General features: G+C 47.5%; 4 non-coding genes across 4 annotated transcripts; all 4 read right to left on the bottom strand.

Annotated features, from left to right (window-relative positions):
* Window positions 1–2,440: 2,440 nt before the first annotated feature.
* On the bottom strand, window positions 2,441–2,513 carry TRNAR-ACG (transfer RNA arginine (anticodon ACG)). The gene has a single exon. It is a non-coding gene; the product is annotated as a tRNA-Arg (tRNA).
* A 2,020-nt stretch (window positions 2,514–4,533) lies between these two features.
* TRNAR-ACG (transfer RNA arginine (anticodon ACG)) lies at window positions 4,534–4,606 on the bottom strand. The gene has a single exon. It is a non-coding gene; the product is annotated as a tRNA-Arg (tRNA).
* Window positions 4,607–6,409: 1,803 nt separating this feature from the next.
* TRNAR-ACG (transfer RNA arginine (anticodon ACG)) lies at window positions 6,410–6,482 on the bottom strand. The gene has a single exon. It is a non-coding gene; the product is annotated as a tRNA-Arg (tRNA).
* A 2,118-nt stretch (window positions 6,483–8,600) lies between these two features.
* Window positions 8,601–8,673, bottom strand: TRNAR-ACG (transfer RNA arginine (anticodon ACG)). The gene has a single exon. It is a non-coding gene; the product is annotated as a tRNA-Arg (tRNA).
* Window positions 8,674–8,695: the final 22 nt, after the last annotated feature.

Genomic DNA, 8,695 nt, shown 5'->3' with positions numbered 1-8,695 from the left:
TCAGGCTAGATCTATCATATGCGACTGGTGCACCGACGCCACCGCCAGAGAGCAATGAGAGAAGCTGCGATCCTGTCAGGATTCGAACTGGAATCTGTGATCAGATCAGATTGATCTTCAGTCAGACGCGTTATCCATTGCGCACAGGATCGATTTATCGGGCAAGGGGGAGGACATTTCGGGGAGACGAAAGAAGAGCGAGGGGGGGGGAGGCGGGGAACCAGGCATCAGGAAGGCCTGAAATGACCCCTGATCAAGGTCCGCTCTGAAAGGACACATAATGCCGTTTGCTCTTCCAACACGGCCGAAACGAGGTATATGCTCATATTGCTTGATCTTGTTGAAATTGGCATCCAATGTGGAACATAACCGGGAGGCTATTTGGTATTTATATTTCATATTTATATATTATCGTCGGAACTTGAGTCCACGAACCTTTCAGAAAAATGTGGGAAAGGGCCGGTGAGAAACCAGTTTTATTTTTTGTTGATGCATGGCAATCCACTGTTCACTGCTTAACACCAAAATATATCCTTAGGCGCTCGAAAATCTGTGGATGCATGTTTTGCGTCCAACGCGCTGGACCAGTTGAAACAAGTTTCGACACCGAACAATGCAGCTTGAATTCCAACCATTTTAGCCTTTCACAACCTGAAGCTGTGTGATTTCCATGTTAGTTTCATGCAGGAATCTATCCTAGAATGGTTTTATCCACAACAAAACGCGTTATCAATTGCACCACATAATCAACTACCAATATTTGGAGGTGAGCTATTCTTCTGCAGGAACAATACATGAGATCATTGATGAATGTGGATTGAGGGAGGAGAGGGGCGGGGGGCAATCATGAGCTACGCTAGTGTCGCAAGAAAAACGAAACATTGAAAATCTTATCTTTTGCATTATTTTTTGTACCAATGGCACCGAATCTGCGAAGCCAACCCCATTCAAATTTTAGGGGATCCAGGTATTCCATAAAATCCTACAATGCAGCTACTGATGCCACAACATGCATTCAGCTACAACTGAAAAGTCAAAAAATAAGATGTGCCCGTTGTGTTATTTCTAACCACGCTGTCATAAATCATGAGGCAATGCTCTGGAACATCTAGAGGCATTCAACAGGACGTTTCATAAGGTGAAATATCGTTTAGCCAAGGCGTAATGCATTGGTGCGTATGGGAGGAGTGGACAGGAGGAGGCAAGCTGATGTAAGGGTTACACTGGTCGGTTTGTTCTCACCGTCGTATGCCTGTACTGTTTGTTCTCACCGCCGTATGCCTGTACTGTTTGTTCTCACCGCCGTATGCCTGTACTGTTTGTTCTCACCGCCGTATGGCTGTACTGTTTGTTCTCACCGCTGTATGGCTGTACTGTTTGTTCTCACCGCCGTATGCCTGTTCTGTTTGTTCTCACCGCCGTATGCCTGTACTGTTGTTTGTCAACTGGCGCGGTCTCTCCACCGCTGATGTCTGCACTGGTGTGCTGCGTCAGTTGATACAGTCGCTCCATGCATGCTTTTTCCTGGTGTGCTCTGACCATTGGCATGGTTTCTCCACTGTAAATCTATTCTGGTGTGTTCTTGCAACAGGTATAGTCTCTCCACCGTATGCTACACGGTATGAAGTATCGATCGATGTGGTCTCTCCATTATATGCTTGTGATGGTGGGTAGTGCCGGTCACGTGTCGTTCCATCGTATGCCTGATAATTCAAGATCATTGATGAAATGGGATTAACTGAGGAAGAATCAGGCCATGAGCTATGCTAGTGTCGCGAGAAAAACAAAGCATTGACTTCTATCTTTGCATGCTTCTAATACAAATGATCTCAAATATGCGAATTCCACCCCATCCAAATGTTTTGCGGGATCCATCTATTGCATGAATTCCTACAAAAGCAGCATTATTTACTCCAAGGATCGGGATGCAACTGAACAGGCTAAAGTAGCTGTGTTCCTTTTCTGTATTTTCTTTCCACGCCGTCACAAATCATGAGGCAGTGCGCTTCAATATTCTAGACGCTTAAAGTTAAAAAATTCAACAGGACGTTTTCGCAGTGTGAAACATGACGTTATGCACAGAGCTAATGCAATGGTGTGTGTGTGGGAGAAGGGCAGGGGAGGCAAGCTGGGGTTACGGCTATGCTGACTGGCGTGGTCTCTCCACCGTTGATGTCTGCACTGACGCATTGTGTCTCTCCGTTGTGTGTCTTGTCCTGATGTGTTATGACCATTGGTATGGTCTCTCCACTGTATGCCTGTTCTGGTGAGTTATGACAATTGATAGAGTCTCTCCACTGTATGCCTGTTCTGGTGGCCTGTGCTGGTCAGTGTGGGCTCTTCGCCGTGTGCCGGGAGCAACATCATTTAGATTGTCCGATATCTGGCTGTGCTGTCTAGCGCGTCGACACACGGCCAGGGAAGGCAATGGGAAAAGTCCCGATCCTGCCAGGATTCGAACCTGGAATCTTCTGATCCGTAGTCAGACGCGTTATCCATTGCGCCACAGGACCGGTTGCAATGCCAGGAAGGACGAGTATTTCGGGAGGGGGGGGGGGGGGGCAATTTAACGGTGTGGTGGTTAGGGATCAAGCAAGCTTAACGTGGTCCTTGGTCCAGGTCCGATTGAAAGGGTATAGGAATTCTATGCGCTGTCCAAACATGGCCAAAAACAGGGACTTTGGTTTTACTTGATCTTGGTGACATTCGCATAAAATGCGGAACCTGGCGCGGGGGGGGGGGGGGAGAGCTCCTATCCAGTCGCGTGAGGGCTTTCACATCTAGTCAGTACATGCTTTGCGCAAAAGGTCCGGAACGGTTGTACACGTTTCTACACTGAACACCCGGCCCAGACCCATTTCAGCTTTTTGTGCTTTGAAATGTGGCGCTTCCCTGGTTGGCTTCATGCATACACAAGTAGTTGCGCTATTATGCATTTGATGGTAATGAATACACTATATAATTATCAAAAATACCTCGGATGCTAATATATATATATATATATATATATATATATATATATGATATATATATATATATGCCTATAAATGCGTAAATCATGCCCATGCCAAAGATCCATACCAATGGGACTGCCAAACTCCATACACGCTAAGCAAGTTAAGACAAGTACGTGTACGTAAAACACCAAGCGCGAGGCCCCCTGCTTCGGTCTTGTTTTACTCACTACATCAGAATGATTGCAAAAGCTGTTCGTCACTGTATACTAAGCAACAGAGCTTTTGCAAATTATTTGCAACCATCGATCCTGTACGAAGCAGCATATTAGTGCGGCCAATGTCCTCATTTCACAAAAAACAGCAACAGAAGTGCTATCTATACATGTATCTTTATATATATATATATATATATATATATATATATATTATATATATATATATGCATATATGTGTACTGATGATCTGTGCTCATCGGTTCCACCGTATGTCTGCAGTGAATGACTATAATGATTGGGGTGGTGTCTCCACCCTAAGCCTGCACTGATGGGTTTACCAATCCGTGTAGTCTCTCCAACGTACGCCGGTGCTGGTGGGTTTATCAATCCGTGTAGTCTCTCCACCGTAAGCCGGTGCTGATGGGCTTACCAATCCATGTGGTCCTCCAACGTACGCCGGTGCTGGTGGGTTTACCAATCCGTGTAGTCTCTCCAACGTATGCCTGTGCTGGTGGGTTTACCAATCCGTGTAGTCTCTCCAACGTATGCCTGTGCTGGTGGGTTTACTAATCCGTGTAGTCTCTCCAACGTAAGCCGGTGCTGATGGGTTTACCAATCATGTGGTCTCTCCACTGTATGCCTTGCTGATGGGTTTACCAATCCGTGTACTCTCTCCACTGTACGCCTGTGCTGATAAGTTTTACCAATCCATGTAGTCTCCCCACCGTATGCCGGTGCTGGTAGGTTTATCAATCCGTGTAGTCTCTCCATTGTGGGCCTGTGGTGTTGGGTTTACCAATCCATGTTGCCTCTCACCATATGCCGGTGCTGGGGTCTTATCAATCCGTGCAGCTTCTCCACAGTATTCTTGTGCTGTGGGATTGCCAATCCGTGTAGTCTCTCCAACGTATGCCTGTGCTGGTGGGTTTACCAATCCGTGTAGTCTCCACCGTACGCCGGCGCTGGTGGGTCGCGCCGATCGGTGTAGTCTTTCCACGGTACGTTGCTGCTGTCGTTATATTTTTTATCATTGTGCCGTTGTTGCGTTCACACGATAATGACGCTTTGAAACATCAATGTGTAATGCAACGCAAGCACGATAGCATAAGTTCACAGTCTGACATAAGCATCCTACATACAATACCGATACGTTGGAATATACCGACCACTAATTGCTGCTGTAAACACAGGCGAACGAAAGAAGTTGAAATATGTACAGAGCAGCGGTACGGTATTAACGGGTGCACAGCTTTATTAAAATTCACATGGTGTGCGACAGAAAGTAACGAAGAACAACCATATCTTGATCGTGCAACATATCGTCGGGCCGACTGGTGTGTACCGCCAGCGGATAAAAGCACCGATCCTGCCAGGATTCGAACCTGGAATCTTCTGATCCGTAGTCAGACGCGTTATCCATTGCGCCACAGGACCAACTGGCACTGGTTAGAGGGGAATTATTCCGGCGAAAGGGGCAATAAAAGGGGGACAGGGGTTCGAAAACCTGGTTGAACTTGTCTATGACAGATGGCAGAATTGGTGGGCGTGGGATAAGGGCTTAAAGGGCCAGAAACTGTAAGTATGGTGGACAAAGGAAGTCTCTTACTGTCTAGTAGATTTGAGCACAAACGGCTCAATCTCAAACTCCGCGAATCGGACGGCCTTCCACGACGTGATACCAGATCCAGCCGAGTCATAAATTTATGCATATGAGCATGTTGAGTTAAGATGAAAACGAGGGTAAGCTCGATAAACTGACTTGAACGATGCGATGTTTGCTATTGATGTATGTCTTTGTTTCGCTCAAATATAATTAGTGTGCAAATGGATTCATCATCGTTAATCCAAGCAGTAGAACCTTTTGGACAGGTCAAAGTCACATTACGCCCTGTTGGCAACTGCACGCACCAACTCTTGGTCTGTTCTTGACTGTTTTTTTTTTGTGCACAACAAAACCAAGGTTTGCTCGTGAAAGTCGCTTTACCAGCCCCTCCTGGTACGCTGAATGTCGATAACTGTTAGTAGAACGCTGAGCACGTTGAAGCGAAGCTGGACAATGAACTAAAACCTAAGGAAGAACCGTTCCGTCTGTAGCTTCGCTCTCATCTGTCAGGCTGAAGGCTGGGCGGAGGAGCGTCGTGACGGCGACAGTTTGGCCCTCCACTGCATGCCTGTCCCGGTGGGCTGTGCTAAATAGTGTGGTCTCTCCACCGTATGTCTATTCAAGTGTGTTGCGCCTAACGACGTGGTCTCTCCACCGTATGCCTGTACTGGTGGGTTGTGCTGATTGGCGAAGTCTCTCCACCGTATGCCTGTACTGGTGGGTTGTGCTGATTGGCGAAGTCTCTCCACCGATGGCTGCACTGATGTGTTGTACTGACATGTATTGTCTTTTCACCGTACTCCCGTACTGGTGTGTGTACTGACCACGTACTGTCTTTCCACCGTATGCCTGTGCTGAGTTGTTGTATCGCTATTGCTGTACATTTGATGTAATTTCTCCACCGTATGCTGTTGATAGTGTTATTTGCGCGCTGAGGGCACTCCAAACTTCATTGGATGTAAAAGTATCTTAGGGATATAGCTTGATATTCATTTAATTCGGTTGTTCTAAGAGGCCTGTTCTTCCAACGCACGCCTATCCAGGCTGGTTGCCTTGGAAACTTATCGGCGTCTCGCGACGGAGTTGCCTGCAAAGGATTGAACTGTACTGATTGGGGTGTGTATGGCTGCAAAATGATGGGACTTAAACAATAGTGGCAGGCCATCACTCACCACGATCATGCCATTGCTGGTGGGGCCGACCATTGGGGATAGTCCTCTCCACCGTATGCCTTGCTAGTGGGCCCACCATCGGCGTAAGTTTCTTCTCCAACCGTATGCTGCTGGGCCATCGTTATTAGCACGATGAGGAGGCTCTTGAAGCTTCATGGGGTAGGCATAACGAACGCAGGGTACCCCAGGTTCATCAGTCAAAATTAAGTGTCATGCTTACAGTAACCGGATACGTTGGAAACATACCGACCACTGACTGCTGCAATAAACAACTGTGAGCGAAAGAAGTTGGAACATTTTCAGAGGCAACAACGCGATATGAAACGGATGAACAGCATTACTGAAATGCACATGGCGTGCAATACAGAAGAATGACGAACAATACCATGCAGACTAGCCGGTATATCTCTGTGCCGACCGGTGCGCCGACGCATCGCCAGGGGGACGCACCGAGAAAAGCTGCGATCCTGCCAGGATTCGAACCTGGAATCTTCTGATCCGTAGTCAGACGCGTTATCCATTGCGCCACAGGACCGTGCAGGGTGGTGAATAGGGGGACAATTCCGGCGCAGAGAGTTTTGTAAGGGAGGGGGGGGGGGAAGTTAGGATGCTTGGAAAGCTTTATGACCTGGTTGATGACAGGTGGAATGAAGACCGCTGGTTGGGGGACTAGAGTGTCCAAGAACTGTCAATACGTTGGAAAGACTTACTTACTTACTTTTACTTTCTGGTATGAGTGCAAATGGAATGAAGTCCGCGGAATATGGCCACTTTCAATGACGTGCGGGATTTACCCGTTCCATACATAAATACAAATGAACATATCAAGTTACGCTGAGCACGAGAATAAAACCCAATGAAACATCTCGAGCCATACTTTATTATTTATGTGTATTTTGCCTTACTCCGGCAGAGCTCGCGAGTAAATGCCTTTCACCATTGTGGAGCCAAGGATGATACGATTTTGCTTATGCGAAAAGTTGCAATGCCCTCTGTTAGCAAACACATCCATCAACTGAAGGTCCAAACCAGATTTGTGGTGGTAATAGACAGCGCCCTCTTTTGACAGAAGGGCATTCACTAGAACTTCGCGTTTCCGGTGCTCTCTGCAGGCAAACCCAACATTGTGTTGTCCCGTAAGCCTCTTGCAACATCGTCTACCACTTATGATTGACGAATGCTGCAAGTACCTACGGATGGTGCACATTCTGACTGTTCCAGTATTCGACACTTAACAAATCATATTCGGCTTCTCCAGCAAGAAAGTATCACATAAACAATGTCAAATAGTAGTTTAGACCGTGTATTTACCTTTTTCGCCATTGTCCAAGGTGTACCGTCGCTTTTTCAGTTAACCAGGCCGGCTATGTGAGCTTGCAATGGCACCAAACATCTTGACTGCGCAGTTCCGTAACAGTTTATACCCTTCGAACTATCCAAAAATGCGCTCCTTTATTGCTGAAAACTTACGGTCAGCGACCCGTGTTCGCGAAGGTGCTTGTTTCTGAGAACGTAACGTCTATGACAGGTCACCCACCCCCACTTAAAAGATTGTTGCTTACTCATATTTCAAGCAATGATTATATACTTATCAAGCTCCCAAACATGATGATATAACGATAAAAACGACATTACCGTGCCAACATTGGCTACCTTGTCCTCATTTGAGTTTTCAAGCTATCGCTTAAGAGTGGAAAGATAGCAGAACATTCCTGGCACGTGATCACCTCGTAATCATAGGTGCAGTTTGAAACGGCGCGTATCGACAATGTTACCAATGTTTGCTTGAGAACATCGCTGAGCCAGCCCCGCCTGGCTTAATGAAGGTCGGCAACTGTTAGCAGAACTCTAAACACGCTGCAGCCGAACTGAACTCTGCACTAAGGCCTAAGAAAGAATCGCTCTGTTTGTGGTCTCGCTGCCATCAGTCAGGCTAAAGTCTCTGCGAAGAAACACAGTGATGGCGACAGTTTGACTCTTCGCCGTATGCCTATCCAGATGGGTTGCGCTAAATAGTGTGGTCTCTCCGCCGTATGTCTACACAGATGGGTTGTGCTAAATAGTGTGGTCTCGCCGCCGTATGTTTATTCAGATGGGTTGTGCTAAATGATGTGGTCTCTCCGCCGTATGTCTATCCAGATGAGTTGTGCTGATTAGTGTGGTGTCTCCGCCGTATGTCTATCCAGATGGGTGCTGCTGATCAGTGTGGCCTCTCCGCCGTATGCCTATCTAGATGGGTTGTGCTGATCAGTGTGGTCTCTCCGCCGTATGTTTATCCAGGTGGGTTGTGCTGATCAGTGTTGATCTACGCTGGTGTATTCTGCCAATTGGTGTAGTGTCCATCGTGTGGCTGTTGGGGTTGCTTGTGCTGATCGGTGTGGCCTCTCCGCCGTGCGCCGGTACTGGTGGGTCGCTCAAACTGATAAAGTCTGCCCACCATATACATGCCCTGGTGCACTGTGCCAACAAACGTGATCTCTCCTCTCCATGCCCGTCCTAGTGGGTCTTGTTGATCAGCGTGGTCTCCGCACCATATGCCTGTACAGCGTGGTCTCCGCACCATATGCCTGTACTGTTAGGATGTGCTGACCGACATATCGCTCTGTAGACCGTTGCGCCCACGCACCGCCAGCGGAGGCAATGAGAAAAGCTTCGATCCTGCCAGGATTCGAACCTGGAATCTTCTGATCCGTAGTCAGACGCGTTATCCATTGCGCCACAGGACCAGTTGTCGACGTTTGGAGGGAT

This window comes from Pollicipes pollicipes, unplaced genomic scaffold (assembly GCF_011947565.3).
Source record: "Pollicipes pollicipes isolate AB1234 unplaced genomic scaffold, Ppol_2.1 Scaffold_6052;HRSCAF=7182_pilon_pilon_pilon, whole genome shotgun sequence".
Lineage (NCBI taxonomy): Eukaryota > Metazoa > Arthropoda > Thecostraca > Pollicipedomorpha > Pollicipedidae > Pollicipes > Pollicipes pollicipes.
Note: the sequence above shows the minus strand (reverse complement) of the source record. Positions and strands in the feature narration are given on the sequence as shown.